The 17,107-nt window shown below is 45.1% G+C and overlaps 1 long non-coding RNA gene across 1 annotated transcript in view; it reads left to right on the top strand.

Moving 5' to 3' along the window:
* LOC107532444 (uncharacterized) overlaps nt 1–17,107 on the top strand; it is a 219,773-nt gene that overhangs the window by 199,067 nt on the left and 3,599 nt on the right. The window contains exons 6-7 of the long non-coding RNA XR_015715279.1: nt 3,518–3,636; nt 4,197–4,339. This is a non-coding gene — a long non-coding RNA (uncharacterized LOC107532444). The remainder of the gene's footprint in view (nt 1–3,517; nt 3,637–4,196; nt 4,340–17,107) is intronic.

Consider the following 17,107-nt stretch of genomic DNA (forward strand, 5'->3'; position numbering starts at 1 on the left):
CAACTGAAATCTTTACCCGACCTGAGTAAAAGCAGTGGGCTAGAACTGCGCGCCCTAATAAGTAGCCACCAGCCGAGCGAGGGACATAAAACATGCACAGATGAAGCAACTTGAATTAACTAGAAAATAATAGACCGACCAAATCATGTACTTAAAATAGCCTCTGAGAGTGTGGCTCAAGTGGAATACAGAAGGGCAGAGAAAAAAGTGTATCCCCGCCTGTGCACACTATTCAAAGCCAGGGCTCAGGCTGTTTTATGGTGATTGGGCTGCCTTGCCCAACAGTGTATTCAGATGCAGGCTTAAGAAATAGCTCCTCAGTTCTACAACAGTAACATTTACCAAGCTGAACCTCACTCCTCCCATTCCCCAGTGGCTCAGGAGTAAGCAGGGGGTCAGAGTCAGATTTCTTTCAACAGAAATACTTGAAGTGATAGTGTTCTCAGTAAAGATCACATGAAGTAAACATCACAGTTAAACAAATTACTCTCTCAGTTTCCTTTACTTGGGGAAGGTACCAGTCAGGCCCACATAGCTCTCTTGGCTCGTGCCAAGGATATTATGAATCCCCGAGGAGGGGGCTATCTTACAAAGTGTGCGCCTCAGGGTAGACCACAGGCTGTGGGATTCATGCCATTGAACTCTGGATAAAAGAAAACTCTGAATTTTTAGCTTTTGAGACAGGAAACTGAAAGGCAAGATGCAGCCTGAATAATGAGGGGTTGGGGATGGCAAATGTCTGGCTATAGTTCCACTGACTAGTTAGACTTTTAGACCAGGAGATGCAGAGTAAAATGAATACAGGGTCCAGTAGGCCCAACAGAGGAGAAAAGCAGTTGAGAAAATAATATACAAAGCCTCAGAGCCTGCAAGTTAGGGAGGCACAGAGCATAGCCGGGGCCCGCATGCCGTAGCACCCAGCTAAGGAGGACCCGGCCTCTCCGCCAGTCAGCTGGTGCCCGATGGGAACGCAGGTCCTGTGTTGGCAGAGCTTCTGATTTGATAAGAGAAATACTTAGAATCTGCATTTTTAAATCGGAAATATCCCATTTTTAAAAAGGCATGGGGAACAGGAGAGATTGTTGGGCTAAGGGAGAAATACAGTACATTTGACTCTAGAACTATTTTCAGAGCTAATGTCAAACCCCAGGAATTAGGTATTTTAGTCTCTGTTACTTGAAGATCTATGAATGGGAGGGGCTCTTATTAAATCAATAAAGCCTTTTAGTAAAATTTTATTTTATTATCTTATTCATCACAACAGCTCTATCTATTTATAAAACAAACCCTTCATTTGTAATGTCACTGGTGAAGTTTCATGCGCACATTACCCATGCACACATTACCCATCCACAGAGCTTTATGAACGTCTCCTTCTAGCCGGACACCACCTATTAGTTCATGGATCCCAGGCAACGTTTCCAAATCCCCTCGGCACAGGTCCGTGGTACCCAGGCTGGAATCATTGCTCTGTATCGCCTCGTCGTAGTAACGTCTCTACGCTGTCGCTATGCTGAGGACGTCACACAAACGAAGGAAAAGGGCACAGATTGCCACACCAGATGACAAGCATCTGATGCAAAGTGATGTCTATGCACAGAAATACCTGAAGGGACCAAATCCAGTGTGTTTCTTTCAGGATATTGTCCCTGTTGTTTCTCTAGCGACCGTCATTTACATCGGTTTCATCGCAAGCACTGGACATTGCTCTGGTTCTCAAGTCTGTCTTATTTTTGTTTATTAATTTTAATCCTATATGTTATCAAATTCATCTCCAACTCTGCCCCTTTCGCACGGTGTAGCATAGGAGGTAAGGGCATGGGCGAATTTTTACCCATGACTTCCACAAATGAAGTATCTCCTATGTTAGCGAAGATCCTTTTGGATGTAAGCACCAGAAAACCTAGCTCGAACTGCTTTTGCTCATGAAACTGGGGGTCAGGATGCATCTGGTCCAGCACGGCATCATCCGGGATGTCCCAGGACACCTCCTGTGCGCTGCCCTCCCGCCTCTTCCCTTTGCTTTCTCCTCTCTCTCCCCCCGTGAGGCTCTGATTCTGCGGGGAGAAGCCAGGTGACTGCGGGGTGTCTGGCACCTGCCTGTGCTGGTCCCTGTCTGGAGTTTCTCTGTTTTCTCTCATCCTGCTGTTAGATTTTGTACTTCTGAGTCCCCCCCAGGCACCCCTCTAGCCCAGCCGGGGCCAGTCACTCTGGATGAGTTGCTGTCCTATAATCCAGCTGTTTAAACTTCAGAGTGCTCAGACCCTGCGCCTGCGGTGGCCGAATGTCAGACTCCTGCGCTGTAGCGGCACACATGCCATCACGCACACTGCTGTTCCTCCGGGCCTGTGTCTTTTCGCTGTGGTGAAAAGGGCCCCGCACGTCTGAGTGTACTCTGAGGAAAATGCTCTGCCCAGCAACACCTTCTGCAAAAGACCCTGTAATCCAAGAAGGGGGCTCTTCTAGGCTTCCCTGAATTTAAGCGGGAAAAGAATATCTGGTAGGCCCTATGGCCTGAAGATAGCCTTGTTGGCCAGAAATTGGGTTTCCTATGATCTCTTTGTCATGTACGTCCTAGGCCCCGACCCTGCCTGCCCTCTGGGTTACAAGTTCTCCTTTTATTCTCCCCGGGCATATACCCAACACAAGTGACTTACTTGTTCACTAGAAGGCATGCACACTAATGTTCACAGTAGCATTATTTGTAATCACCTCAAGGCGGAAAGAACCCAAATGGCTATCAACAGTAGACTGGATAAATAGATCACGGTGTATTTAGACAATGGAATGCCAGGCATCCATGAAAGTGGCCAACCCATGGCTACATCAGACAACAGAAATGAATCTTGTGAGCTAATTGTGAGCAAAAGAAGCCAGACACCTAAGAATGCATAAAGTATGATTCCATTTATATAAAGTTCAAAACCAGGAAAAGCTAATGTAGAGTTTTGACGTGGTTCACTTTCGGGTAGGAGGGAGGGATCATGTTTGGAGGGGGGCCCAGGGGGAACCTCTGGGTGCTGCTGACCTTCTTTATCTTGACCTGGTTTCATAGCTATGTTCATTTTGTGATAATACATTGAGTTGCCCACGTATGATTTGTGTACAGTTTGTAACCAAGAAGGATTTTTTTCTTGATAAAAATTGCCCATTAGCTTCACTTGTGAAGGTTTTGTTTAGGTCCCACTTCTGTAGGAGCACTGCTCCTCTCTGGGCTGGGAGGGTTGTTTCCTTGAGTAGTTGGCAAAAGTGTGCAGGTGTGTGTGTGTGTGTGTGTGTGTGTGTGTGTGTGTGTGTGTGTCTCCAAACGAGGAAAACCAAGGTTGGAAGAAGATAGACCAATTCCAATAAAAAGTGAGGTTGTAATTAGATGATGAAAAAGGGGGCAGAAACTATTGGGATTAAGACTGAGAAAGCACGAGAAGAGATAGAGCATGGTGGTTACATGTGGACTTTAGAGCCAGAACCCTTGGGGTGATAATCCCCAACCCACTAACTTCTGTTTCAACTTGGTCAGGCGACCGGACCTCTCTGTGCCTCCGGGCTCTCCTCTGTGCAATGCATCTGAGAAGCCAGGGTGTGATCCCCATCAAGCGCTCCCAGGTACGCTGGGCCCATGGTGGGCCCCCGGCACATGTGAGTTATAACTACAACTACATCTGCACCGTTTTTTGGTTTCACAGTCACTAGGCTGGAATATGACTGCCCAGTGCTTTGGAGTTTAAGAGGAAAGCAGGGAGACCATGCACTTCCTCCCACTCCTAGTTCTGAAGTTCCCACATCAGATCTTCCCTGTACATGAAAGCCATCACTGCGGAACAGGGTGACATTGTAAAAATGACCACTCACACTACAGCATGTGACTTGTTCAAGACAAGGGGGAACCAATCAGTTTCCAGAAAGTCAGAAGCGAGGAATGACTCGGGAGATAACAACAGGAGTGCACATCGGCGGCCCACCTTTATTCCACATTAAACCATCTCTCTATCGTCACCACGGCAAAGTGTACATTAACCCTGAGTATTTTCCCCAGTTTTAACTCTGTGCTTAGCCAAGTCAAGACCCCGATTTCGTCAGTTAGAGAAAAAACAGGTCAGGCTTCATGAGATCAACACTTCCATTTAATTTTATATCTCACTGGCTTTTTATTCTGTTGCTTTTACCTCAATGGTCTGTTTCTCGCTGTCTTATCTCAGAATTTCTGAACATTCTACTCTGACAACCAATATCAGCCCAGGAAACTGTGTAGCAGTCAGGGACCTGGGTATAGAAGTGGAGGCACATAGGCGCACGGCATCCAAGGACACGGAGATAAAGCGGAGAGAAGCATGGAGCAGCGGTGAGCGGGCTCGGGAGAGCTCACAGCGCCGGGGCTGTGGCGTGGGGAGGCTGGGGCTGAACCAGCATGCTGCATTTCAGGTGTTACCAGAATGTGGAATAGGTACGTGTGTAGGTGATTACAAGTGTCAGAAATGCGTAGAATGGTATCTTAAACAGAATAAGTGCTAAATAAATATCATTCCAATGGATGTGTGAATGAATGAACACAGGAGAAATGAGTACTTGCTATCATTAGCATAGAGAGCTTTGGAGAAATCATGGAACCTTAGAATTAAAAGGGATCCATAAAATCCCTTTGTCTGTTCCCCTCAATGTGCTTTCAGCTTGGGCATCGCAGAGTCTCAGGTTTGAATTGGGTGCCAGCGAGACAGAAAGCAAAAGAAGTCAGCTCTGATGTATGGATTTTATTTTATTTTACTTTTTAGGGAGGGCAGATCTTTCTAGAATAATGGATAGCTGAAGGACAGTTTTTAGCAAAAAGACAAACAAAACAAAACTATTATGGGAGAATTGGAAAGGACATCGAAGGGGTCATTGATCATGTCCTCTCTCCTCTGGCTGTAAAATGCAAAAATCATTAGTTAATACCAACGATATTCTACATTTGTATAGTACTTTGAGTTCCCAAAGTGCACTCAAACACATCTCCATTAATCTTCACAAGAAAAGTAGGTATTCTTTTCTGAGATGAAAAGAAGTTACTGGCCCACACGTAATGGGTGCTGTTGGACTTACAGAAGTTCAGTGACCTTAAGACAGAAATATGAAATGTCCTTATGAAAGAGGGCTCCACAAAAGTACATTCACTCGTGGCATGAATTCACACAGGGAGAGTTGTTGAGACTTAATTGGTATCTTGTCTTTTTGAAGCTGTAAACTCACCAGTATTAATTTGGAAACTATCTTTCTCTCCCCTTCCCAAGATGATAGCAAGGACAGTTATATAGGAGCTTAGGATGGTTATCCAAGGGGGGAGAAGAGGGAAATGGGGAGTGGGCCTGTCCTGGAGGCGAGTTCTCAGGGGCTGGGAAGGCTGAGGGTGAGGTGTCTATGTGTTCTGGGATTCACCTTGAACCTGGGCACCACCTTACCCCGTATTCGAGAGGGGCAGGACTTAGATGGGAGGTGGCGCTGGCAGGGGTCAGAGTGATATCCCTGTGAGAGGTACAGCTCTAACCCGCGTGGAGCAGCGAGCCCAACTGGCAACGAAAGACCAGAGCTCAGTGGTCACCGTGGACAGCACAAAAGGCAGTGGTAGGGGCCAGAGGCCTTTCATCTCCCTTTTCCTCAACTGCATAAACCTCAAAACTCTGGGAGTGGGCTATGAACCACAGGAGGAAGAAGAAAATTTAAAAAATAATGAAAGAATATTGGACTTGTTGCTAATCTTCGGAAGCTGAGATTTGATTTGATTTAGAAATATAAAGACATACGGTGTTTCTTCCATTTGAGGTGTCCTGGAGCAATTGTACTTAGGCTAGACTTTATTCAATACGCATTTATTGAGTACCTACTGCAAGCCTGGCTTCATGGTAGGCATTGGGGATGTAGTAGGAAACAAGACAGAAATTATCCCTGTATTTGAGTAGCTTGGTCCATCTCTCAGGAAAGACAGACAATGAGGAAAGGGTAACAATGCAGAGCGCTGAGTGTTAGTAGGAGAAGTACAGGGATCTGAGACACTGGGGTGCCTAAGCTCACCTAGGGGCAGCCCCACAGAAGCCACATTCAAGCTGAGACCTGAAGGACTCTGTCCTGCATCACATCCCACTTCGTTGCCACACTACCACACTACACACTTACGTGCTTACACAGAATTTGCCGTTTTCAAATCCCTCGCTCACCGGTGAGCTCCTGGAGGTCTTTGAGCATAATGTAAAAAACATGTTTTTAAATCCTTGCGCCCCCAGCACTTCTTGCAGAGCTCCTACAAATAGCAGACTTCGATACATGGCTGCTAAGTGGGAATGAAATGAAATGAACGAGTGAGTGAATGACTGGTGTCCTAACTGCACTCTACGGCAGAAATGCCAGCATTCATCTGCAGAGGGCCCAGGCTGGGTGCTGCCTCCTGGCTCAGCGGTGCCACCGCAGTGCCCGTTTCCCCCACGCAGCCCCTTGATAAGCATTAGCTTCTGAAGGCTACACTGCCACTGCGAGGGCAATCCGGGCAGTGCAGGGCTGGACAGGACACGGATGCCCGCTTTGCTCCTTAGAGTCAGGCTGGCAGCACTAGCAATGCGGGCTCCGTGATAAAGGAAGCCCCCCACGGCCCCCCTTTACTCAGGCAGCGACCGGTCCTACTGCAAAGAAGGGCATCAAGTTTTTCCTTAAAGGTGGCAGGCCGCTGGGTACAAAAACAATTGCATTTTTGTGGCATGACTTTGGGGACACAGAGAAATTGTGTCACATCCTTTCTTCATGTGTAGGCTGGAAGGGGGACCTTCAGACCCACCCCACTTCTCTCATTGCCCACGTCGATCCTTATCTTAGTTCCAATTCAAGGACAGGCTGCAAAGCAGCTGGTCTGTGCTTTTCAAAAAGATCAATGTCAGAAGAAACAAAGGAGTGCTGGGGCGACATTCTAGTTTAAAGTTCATTCAAGAGCTATGACAACTAAAGGCAAGGCATCATTCTCTATTGGGTGCTCAATTGGGGGGGGGGAACGAGCAGATTACTAAAAAGAATATGGGACAACTGGTAAAATTTGGACATGAACTGCATATTACATAATAGTGTTATATCATCATTAAATTTTCTAAATGATCATGGCTCTATGTAAAAGATTATCTCTGTTTTTAAAAGATAGGTGGTAAAGTGTTTAGGAGTAGATGGTCACGATGTCCGCAACTTGCTATCAAATGATTTATCAAAAACATTAACAAAAATAACATAGTTCTATATGGAGAGACATAAAGTGAATGGGGCAAAGCATTAGCAATTGGTGGATCTCAGTGAAGGACAAATCAGGGGTCACTGTTGTGATTTTGCAAGTTTTCTACAAGTTTGAAACTTGCAAAACAAAAAGGGGAGACAAATATGTTAAGTCTTTGGGCGAAGTTCTCTCTCCAGCCAGGTGACATAAAAATTGCTTTCCCTTTAAACCCAGGGGTCTGCCACTAATGTTTTTACTGTCCCCTTTTCTGTTGATAACTTTCATTTCCTTGGCTTGGGCAGCCGGTGGGCAGAAGGCAATGGGTACACTTTGGATCCCGCACATTTGAGGTGTTGCGGGGAGGTCCGGTGAGTCGGGAGCTCAGAGGAGAAGTGGAGGCTAGGACATGGAATTCAATGTCAGGTGGTGGTGCTCTCTTGAGAGTTATCCTGGGGGAGCTTGGAGAATCAGAGTGTCACCCATGAGGGAGACAGAGAAATGGCATCCATGAAGAAAGAGCCCAGGGGTGCCATGTCTCGGGTGTTAAGGAAGAATAGAATTTCAGGAGGAGGCCATGGTCTACCGTGTAAAATGCCCCCAGGAGTAGAGCATATCTGAGAAGTCCACTGGATTTGGCAGCTGGTGATCCTTAGGGACCTGGGCGACAGTGATGTCTAGGGGGAGGGGAGTGGGGTCGGCGTTCAAACCTTGCTGTGGTGCATTAACGAGCAATTGTGGGGTAAGTTGTGCTGCGTCTGCTCTTCTGAATAGCTTATCCCAAGGGTAGGAGGGCAATACCGTAGAATCCCACAGGTACAGTTGGATGAAGGTGGGCTTTGGTTTTTGAGTTTTAAAGCTGAAAGGGGTTTGTCCATGGATGGAGGGAGGCTGCACAAACAGAAAAGGGAGATGCTTCAACCAGCAAGAGCCCGGAGGAAGCAGTAGGCGGGGCAGTGGACGCAGTGGTGGGGCCAGCCCTGAGCAGTGGACGGATATCTTTTCCCACCAGTGGCCTGTGGGCCCCAGGGCCTCACCTTACTCCCCTACTGGCTTCTCCTCTCCTCTCTCAGATCAAAATGTGAATGTCCCCTCCTTTCCTGATATCTCCCCCATGAGCCACCCGCAGCATACTACAAATCAGAGTGCTGATGTGGGTAGGGCTCGGAATTTGGAGTGAGAAAAGAGCCGTGATTCTTTTGTTTGACTTCCTGACTGTGTTATCCTTCTCAAGAAGCAATTTCCTCGTCTCTAAAATGAAAAAGTATACTCTATTTCATAGTTGTTTTCTGAGAATATATTATGATAATATATGAAAGCACCTTATAAACTCGAAAGGGAAATGTGGTTAGGTAGCTTTGGGTTTTCATTTTTTGCGGTGTGTGGGTTTGTTTGTTTTGGTCTGTTTGTAAGTATTGTGGCAAAGATTCATCTGGCAGTTACTTGTCAAAGCCTCACCACATGCCAGGCCCTCTGCCCTTAGGAGCTGGCATCATTCCAGTGCCCAGGAGACTGGCAGTTGCCAAGAATGTTCTCTAGAGGTCACTGGTCTGCGATGAGGCAGCTCACACAGGATCATGTGCTCCTTGCTGTTTTGGAGAAAGAAAAAGAAAGGTGCGTCAACACAGACATGGACGCTGGCTGGGAACTGCGACCGGCTGTGCAGTGCGCCTCAGTTGGCAATGATCGCTGAGGTGTTGCGGAGAGCAGTTTGTATTAACCAATTGTCCACTAGGTGACAGCAGAGCCCATAGCATTATCTCAATCATCGTTTCTCTTGAACAAATAGTTTGATAGCCTTCCGAAAGATCCTGCTGCTCTGGAGAGAGTAATTATTGCTAAATAATGGTGATCTATGGCTTTGAGGTGTCCTGTTTGCTCTCTTGAGATAGCTATGCTCCAGATTTTTAAAACAGATTTTAGTTTTTGACATTCTAAGTCACTTGAATTTATAGAAACAACAACAATAAAAAAAGAACTAACAGCCCTGGCCAGTGTGGTTCAGTGGTTAGAGCTTTGGCCTGCACACAGAAGGGTCATGGGTTCGATTTCTGGTCAAGGGCAGGTACCTGGGTTGCAGGTTCATCTCTGCCCTGATCTGGGCGCGCACTGGAGACAGCCAACCATGTGTCTGTCTCACATCCATGTCTCCCTCCCTCCCTCCCTCCCTCTCTCTTTAAAAAGCAGAGGAAAAAATATCCTCTGATGAGGATTAACCAAAAAAAGCAAAAAAAAAGCTAACATTTCTGAAGCATTGGCTATGTGCCAGGCACTGTTACAGGTGTGCTGGGCCCAAGGCTACCCCACTCAGAGGTTTCACAGGGACAGAAAGTCTGCTCCTGTAACCATAGTGCCAGCAACATAAATATGTGCTCCCAGCGTCATAACTGCCGAGGAGAGGAGGCGTTAGGTTGAGCATATTAATAGTTCAGTCAAGAGCCTTTGACAGGGTTTCATAGACAATGTTCAGTTATAACTGGTGTTTCTCAGAGCATTTATCTTCTTTTTTAAAAACTTTACTTTCTTTAGACTCATGTCAGCCCTTAGTTGGGTCCCCCATTGCTGCTTCACTCACCTTGGGAATGTCTGTGAGTTTCTGGGTGGCCCCAGGGAGCCTTTTGTTAGGGACTGAGGCTGAAAGGCAAAGCAGGATGAGCTTGGCTCATCACGGTACAAAGCTTTAATCATCAGCAGGGATTGAGAATGAGAGCTGGTGGCTGGCATTTGGCTGTGTCCCCAGGCCCCCAGATGCTTGCCTTGTCCTGAGCAGAGCAAGGACTGAGAAGTAAAATGACAGGTCTGTCTGGGACACGTGCTGCGCAAGCAGGCCTGCTTTTGTTTTAACTGTCAGAATATAACCTAGAAGCCAGAGAGCCATTCTAGCAACTCCTATAAAACTACCCACCCAGCTTTTAAAAATTCTAATTATTTCTATTTCTGAAAGAATACTATTAGGTACATAGATAAAATTTTTAAAGGCACAACAGGTCATATAGTTAAAAAGTAAGTTTTCCCTCCGACGCTGTTCCCCATGGGAACCCACTGTCACTACGGTTACCAGTTTCTGAGCTGCCCAGCTTTGGCACCCAGAGAGAACCAGTGTGCTGGTGAGGGTGGCTCAGGTCGTGGAGTGTGTTAGGCACACGTCACATCTCCTGATGATTTTCAGGGGCTAGGAGATCAAAGTACATGGGAAAATGAGCCAGGAGAAATTGGGAATTCATGACAAGATGGCCTTATTAGTGTCCATAGACTGGGGAATTCGGTGTACTATCATTATAGAAATGGTATATCTTTTCAAATGAAAGTTTAAAAATACAGGAAAGTATATCTCCTTATGTAAGTGCATAAATAGACATATACAAGTGCGCATATATATATGCACTTATATGTATGTATACTTACATATATACATATATCTATATGTATGTGAGGCAGTTCTTCCCTGTAATATGGAGCCCAAGCCCCAGTCTCCAAGCCTCATAGCAACCCGAGAGTTAGCAAACAATGTCTCCAAGAGAGGGAAGCTGAGACTCCTAAGGCCACCAGGGATCTTGTCCCACAGTGCCAGCTGGAACCACAAGAAGGAGCAGCTATTGCAGAGTGGCAGCCGGCCTAGGCCAGCATATGGCAGCCCCTAGGGAGTGCTGCACTAGGGTGAGCACGGGTGCTGGCTGACCCAGGACGCTCTCAGTTGCCACCTGGTGTAATTATTTAAAAGTCCTGTTCCAGTCTCATTTAGAGGCTAAATGAAGTTCCTCTGTGCTCCATCTCCCCCAGCACAGCTCCTGCAGGGTGTTAGAACGATTATGACCTCTGAGCTAGGGTGGGCCCAGGTGTCTAGCATCTCACAGGCCTAAAGCTGCAACCACTTTCTCTCCCTGGGGCTGCTCCTGGAGCCAGCAGGCCCCTGGCTCTGGGGGCCCTTGAACACATGAGGGCCAATTCCACTGTCAGTCTACACAACGCAACTCCCTGGCCTCTCCACTAAATCCGGCTGCCCTACATCCCATATTTGCCCTGGCCTGGTGGCTCAGTGGTTGGAGCGTCGGGCGGTGGGCTGAAGGGCCTCAGGTTCGAATCCCAGTCAAGGGCACGTACCTTGTTGCAGGCTCAATCCCAGCCCCAGTCAGGGGAGGCAACCAATAGAGGTGTCTCTCTCACATCGATGTTCCTCTCTCTATGTCTCTCCCCCTCCCTTCCACTCTAAAAAAATCAGTGGAAAAAATATCCTCTGGTGAGGATTGACAAACAAACAAAAAAATCCCCATATTTCTTTTTTTCAACCAAGACCTGAGCTCAGTAGCACAAAGGAAAGTTACTACTGAGAAGGATCATTTCTCAGGGTAATTCTTTCGGCCCTTCTCTGACCCCTAGCATGCCATCTGCCACACAAAAATAAGCAGAAAATAAAACTCCCCCACTCTCCCCACTAGAAAGTTCCAGTGGTTAATATTGTTAAAGCACATTCTTCTGGATGTAGATGTACAGTGTTTTATTAGAGCTAACAGTGTTTCATCTGATTTTTGGAACTTTTCCTGATAGACAGCCATGGTTTGCAACTAATAATTATGCTGACACCTTTTCACTATTTATTTATTTAATCCTTTAAATAATCTTCTTTTCGAGTCTAAAACTTCTAGGATGAAGCTGGATAATAACAGTGATAACAGGCTTGCTTCTTCCCATTTTAGTAGAATGCCCCTGGTGCTTGATCCTAAAGAAGTGACGTGTGCTGTTGACTGAGGACAGGAGTTTGTGCGAAGGGCGCATCCTTCTGGTCTAAGTTTACCAAAATAGTTGCTTTGGTTGTAATTTATCGAGTAAATTGTTGTGTGTTTTTAAATTTTCACTTTTGTTCAGGGAAATGGAAATGGAACTAGAGCTTAGCTTCACTCAGCAACCTCTTTCCACCTCTTTCTCTTTTCACCTGATGTAAAGTATTAACTTCGTAAATCATTAAGCACGTGAGCTTTAGAGTCAAACTGGCCAGGGTTTAAGCCCGCCTGTGGGACCTTGTTAACTGTTTTGAATTTCACTTTTTAAAAAAATCTGAAAATGGGAATAATAACACTAACTTTACAGCATTGCTACATTAACTTATCACTTTGCCTAGAATGTAGTAATCACTCAAAAAATGAATTAGTACAGAGAAAAACTTCCTTAGAAAGACTTTTGAATGAATAAAAGCATTCATTCTAATATTATTTAATGATCATTCCAAGGTCACTGTGCTCTTTTCTTTAGAGGCGGTAGGGTGATTAACTGTCCCAGGTTGCCCAGCACTGAGGGTTAATAAGCCTTCCATGAATACTAGTTAATGTCATTATGATGATGATAAATAATAAATTCTACTGTCCCCTTCTCTCTCCTTCCTCTGTTTTTATTGCCCTTTGTTTCTACTCCTCTTAGGGTACTTATCAGGTTCTGCTTCGCTCTGCGGTTATTTTTGCACCTGCTTTACCTCTCCTGACCAAGAGCAAGTTCGTTGGCAAACTGTCTTGGTCAGCGACTATATCCTATTCAATATTCTAGTCCCCACTTATCTTGCTCCCAGTATATGTGCAACAGATATTTACTTTATTAGATTGGGTTCTAAATGATCTATGCTAACTGCCACCCCAGCCGGATCCAGATGTTCAGGGGCATTTCCAGCCTCCTTACCCAGCACGTGTTGTCTCAGAACTGAGCAGAGGAGAAGTCTGACTCAGAGACCTTAAAGGAAACGTGCATTTATGTGGCAAAGAGAACTTCCAGTTAGAGCTGAGGAGGAAGACATTACTATTTGAGTCCCTGCTGTCTGCCAGGACACTCTGGTCTGTTTGCCCCTGGAACACATGGGTAGCATGGGGCTGCTCCGGACCTATCTGGTATTCTTCCTCCCACTGTTTGCTTAACGTAACATTTATGGCTGATATTTGCTCAGCACAACTCTCCGGTTGTTTCTGAGCATTGTAAAGAGGAAAGAGTTCACTGGTGGCAACACCAGGTACTTACAATTTCCTCTGAGTGTTCAGGGCCGGAGCTGTTGAGCAGGGCTGACTTTGTAACTGATGTGTTAGCAGTACTCTTTGAAAAGTATAAGGTCTGTTAAAAGTAAAAATATCTGGATAATTTGCCTATTTATTATCAGTCAGGTGGCTCTTTAAATGGTTTTGGAAGGAGGATGAGTCCACACTGAGGGTGTTGGCCCAGGGCATTGTGTCCCAGGGAGCAGCGATAGGAATATAGATCCACCTCGGGGAGGTAAGGGGCAAAAGCGGCTTTCTGGGCGCACGCTCCCATGCTGGAGGGTGTGGGTAGGGTGGCCATATCACTTACTGTTTAAAATGATTGCCTTTGTATCTCTGGATAAGCACAACCAAAATTTCACACCGGGTTTGTGTGGAGGAAGTTTTCTGCTGACATTATTAGACTAACCCAGACTTGAGTAAGATTTTGCAATCTTTTCTTCACATGATTTATCCTAAACCTTCAAGTCATCTGATGAAAGCATGTATTCATTAGCTGAGCATGGCAGACCCCAACATAACAATGACTTAAATAAGATTTCTCTCTCGCATAAAAGTCCAAGCTGATATGAAATGCTCTGCTCTAGGAAATCATCAAGGGCCCAGGAGCCTTCTCTTTTGTCAACTCACCATCCCTAGAGTATTTCCTTTAATTGCATGGCACAAGGGGAAGACATATGTTACACATGTTCATTCTCCTCATATCTCACTGGCCGGAGTCTAGTCATATAGTAGAGATGGTGAGGCTCCCATGTGAACAGTTAAAAGTTGTGTTTCAATAAAAGAAGGAAAGGGACAATGAATAGCTTCTGTTAAGGCAACAATGCTAATAACAAATTTCAGAAGGGAAAATGGGGGCAGGGGGACGGCAGTCACGACATTAAGATACGCTCGTGTACGACTGGAGACTTGGAGCACACCATTTAAATATCTCCTGGTTTCTGTATCTTTCTCAATAGTAAAAGAAAATAGCTACAAAGGTGGTGGATGTTTCAGCAGCAGATCTTTATAATCACACTCACATGCCTTTCCAAGTGTCCTCCTGCAAGGAACCAATCCCTGTAGCAGCAGAAGTTAGCAATACAGTAATACCTACCTAGCTGTGGTTTCACTTCCCATGGTTTCAGTTACTTGTGGTTTGAAAATATTAAATGAATAATTCCAAAAATACTTAATTCATAAATTTTAAACTGCATTCTGTTCTGAGTTCTTTGATGCAATCTCTGGCCATCCCTCCCCTGCCCAGGACATGACTCATCCTTGCTCAGCATATCCCTGCTTCGCATGAGACCCTCCAATTAGTCACCTCAGTTATCAGATCAACTGCCCTGTTACGGCAGTGCTTGTGTTCCACTAATCTTTAGCTTATTTAATAATGTCCCCATAGCCATTCACACAGCTTTCATTATAGTATATCATAATTATTCCATTTTATTATTAATTATTGTTGTTACTCTCTTACTGTATCTAATTTACAAAGGAAACTTAGATGTGCATGTATAGGGGAAAAAACATAGTATATATAGTCTATATCTGTGGTTTGGGTCATGCTGTGGGGGTCTTGGAACTTATTCCTTGTGGGTAAGGGGGACTACTGAATGCTCTTCTGCTGTTTGCAATATGGTATATAGGAGAGCAGCCATTCGGTTGTAACAACCTGGAATTCAGCCCAGTCTGGACTAGAGGCTTTAGTTATTCCAGGTCACGCCTAAAAAAATCAAGCTGTGCAACATGCATAGCAATTGAGAGGCATTGTTTAGAACAGCACACGCTGGAACTTATAGTCAGCTCCAGGAGGTACCTTCTTAAGTGTGGAAAAGCCCCCCCCCCATGAATGGAATTTCTACTCTGTCCCCACCCCTACTGTACTAGTCTGAGTCCAGAAGGTCTGAGACCAAGCAAATTTTTCCCACGGAGCTCTATATTTCAGAACTAAGTTTTAGTAATTGACTTGAAAATAAAGATATAATGAAGAGATTTATTTTTTAAAAACCTGAGGGCTGTGACATAAATAACATTTTTTATTTCCTTAAAGAGTCACATTTGAATGATTGCCAGTGAAGATAGGGTCAAGCTTATTAGATGGTAGAGTCTTTTGATACAACTAATGGAGGCCCAAAGAGCTGACGAGAAGATGAATTAGGAAACATTTATATCACATAAAATGAACTGTTCCTTGGCCAATTTCTCACTTTCCTGACTTAATACAAAGGCTCATCTTTAAGAAATCAATCATTGGCCTAATTTATTATAAAATGGATGCAGTCTACTGAGAAAAACTCGAAGTGCTTAGCTGTTTTCCTGCAGGGAAACTCAAACAATGAGCAGTTACACATTACTATGACCGAGAAACAAAACAGACAGGAATGGTACCATATAAATGGAGCTTAATGGGACTGTCAACCTGCCTGGCCTTAAAGGAAACAGGTTGGTGACATTTTTTTTTTTAAGAACTTCTTATCTTAAAAACTCCTGAGGATGTGAGCTAGAATGCAGTCCTCTAACTGGACTGTCTCTTTCCTCCTGAGAGGAAGTTTTCATAAGCCTGTGTTGCTTTTTATTTTTTTATTTTTATTACCAAAAAGCAGGTTATATGTTTGTGGTTATTTTCTCTAATGAGGTCCATTGGGATTAGCATCTTTTAGGCAGATTTCCCTAGTGAGGTCTGGTTCTATTTCTCCCCAGTGTAGCTGATATTACTTAACACGATTATTAACTTGTGAGCAGGCTTCTTGAATCACCATGGAAAATATTCCAAGTATCAGGACTTGTAAGGTTCTTCATGCACCACATATGTCTCAGGTGACCTACTTACCATAAGTAAGTTTTTCACATACTCCCTTCGAACTGTGATGAGAAGTAGGCTACACAAAAGGAGACAGGTACAGCCAGTCAAATCCAATCCCAAACCAGGCTTTGATGTTAAAATGAGACAGAGAGGACTTATTAATTTACATGTAAGGACAACAAATTCTTAGTGCCCACAGAAAACCCAGACTTCTGTACTTGGCATGACAAGTTTCATTAGAAGACCACACTAGTTAAATAATTTCCTTGTAGGTCAGTGTTTAACTAATATATAATGCTTAAAATGCAAAGAAGCACATTTTTGAAAACACTTCTTTTCTTTTGGGTCTTTGGAATTACACTTGGGGTTTATTTAAGCACGAGCTTTCAAGCCTTTCCCTCATTTATGTTAAATACCAAGAGGAATAAATACCGGGTGGGGCAATAAGTGTGTGCTTTCTAGCACTTGCCCTAAGTTGCCTTTTCTGTTGCCCTTCAAAGAGTAACATTTTCAGAAGACAATGTTGAATACTTAGAGGGGACATTTCCGTCAGTGTCAAGCCCCAACGGTGAAGCTCACTTGCCTGATTTCACGATGCTTTTCCTGATCTTTCCTTAGCCATGTGAGAATGGATTGGCAGACACGGGATGCTCTAAGGGCTGAGACACGCCACCCGCGTGGAGTGGCCCCGCAGCCTGCCGGCGCCGGAGCGCGGGCCCTGGCGCGGCTGAGGCCCGTGGCTCAGAGCACGTGTCCTGGAGCTGCGGGTGAACTTGGTCTCCAGCTGTGGGACTTCGGGAGAGGTGCTTAGGTTGCAGAAGCCTCGGCGTCTTTCAACTAAAAAATGGGGTCATACGATAGCGACTGCACAGGGTGATTGTGCAGGATCAAGGAGGTAATGCTGACACGTACCCAGCATGAGGCCCGGCTCAAAGGAAGTCAGAGCTCCTTCTGATCACATCTATTACTATGCTGTTTTAAACAAAATTAACCAGACCACGGGGACGTGAGAGCTCTCTTTTCTTAACTTTTTGTTCACATGGCTACAGAAGAGACCACAAAGAATGAGAACCTGGTTAGGGGACTAAACCAAAC

Source organism: Miniopterus natalensis, chromosome 11 (assembly GCF_054644295.1).
Source record: "Miniopterus natalensis isolate mMinNat1 chromosome 11, mMinNat1.hap1, whole genome shotgun sequence".
Lineage (NCBI taxonomy): Eukaryota > Metazoa > Chordata > Mammalia > Chiroptera > Miniopteridae > Miniopterus > Miniopterus natalensis.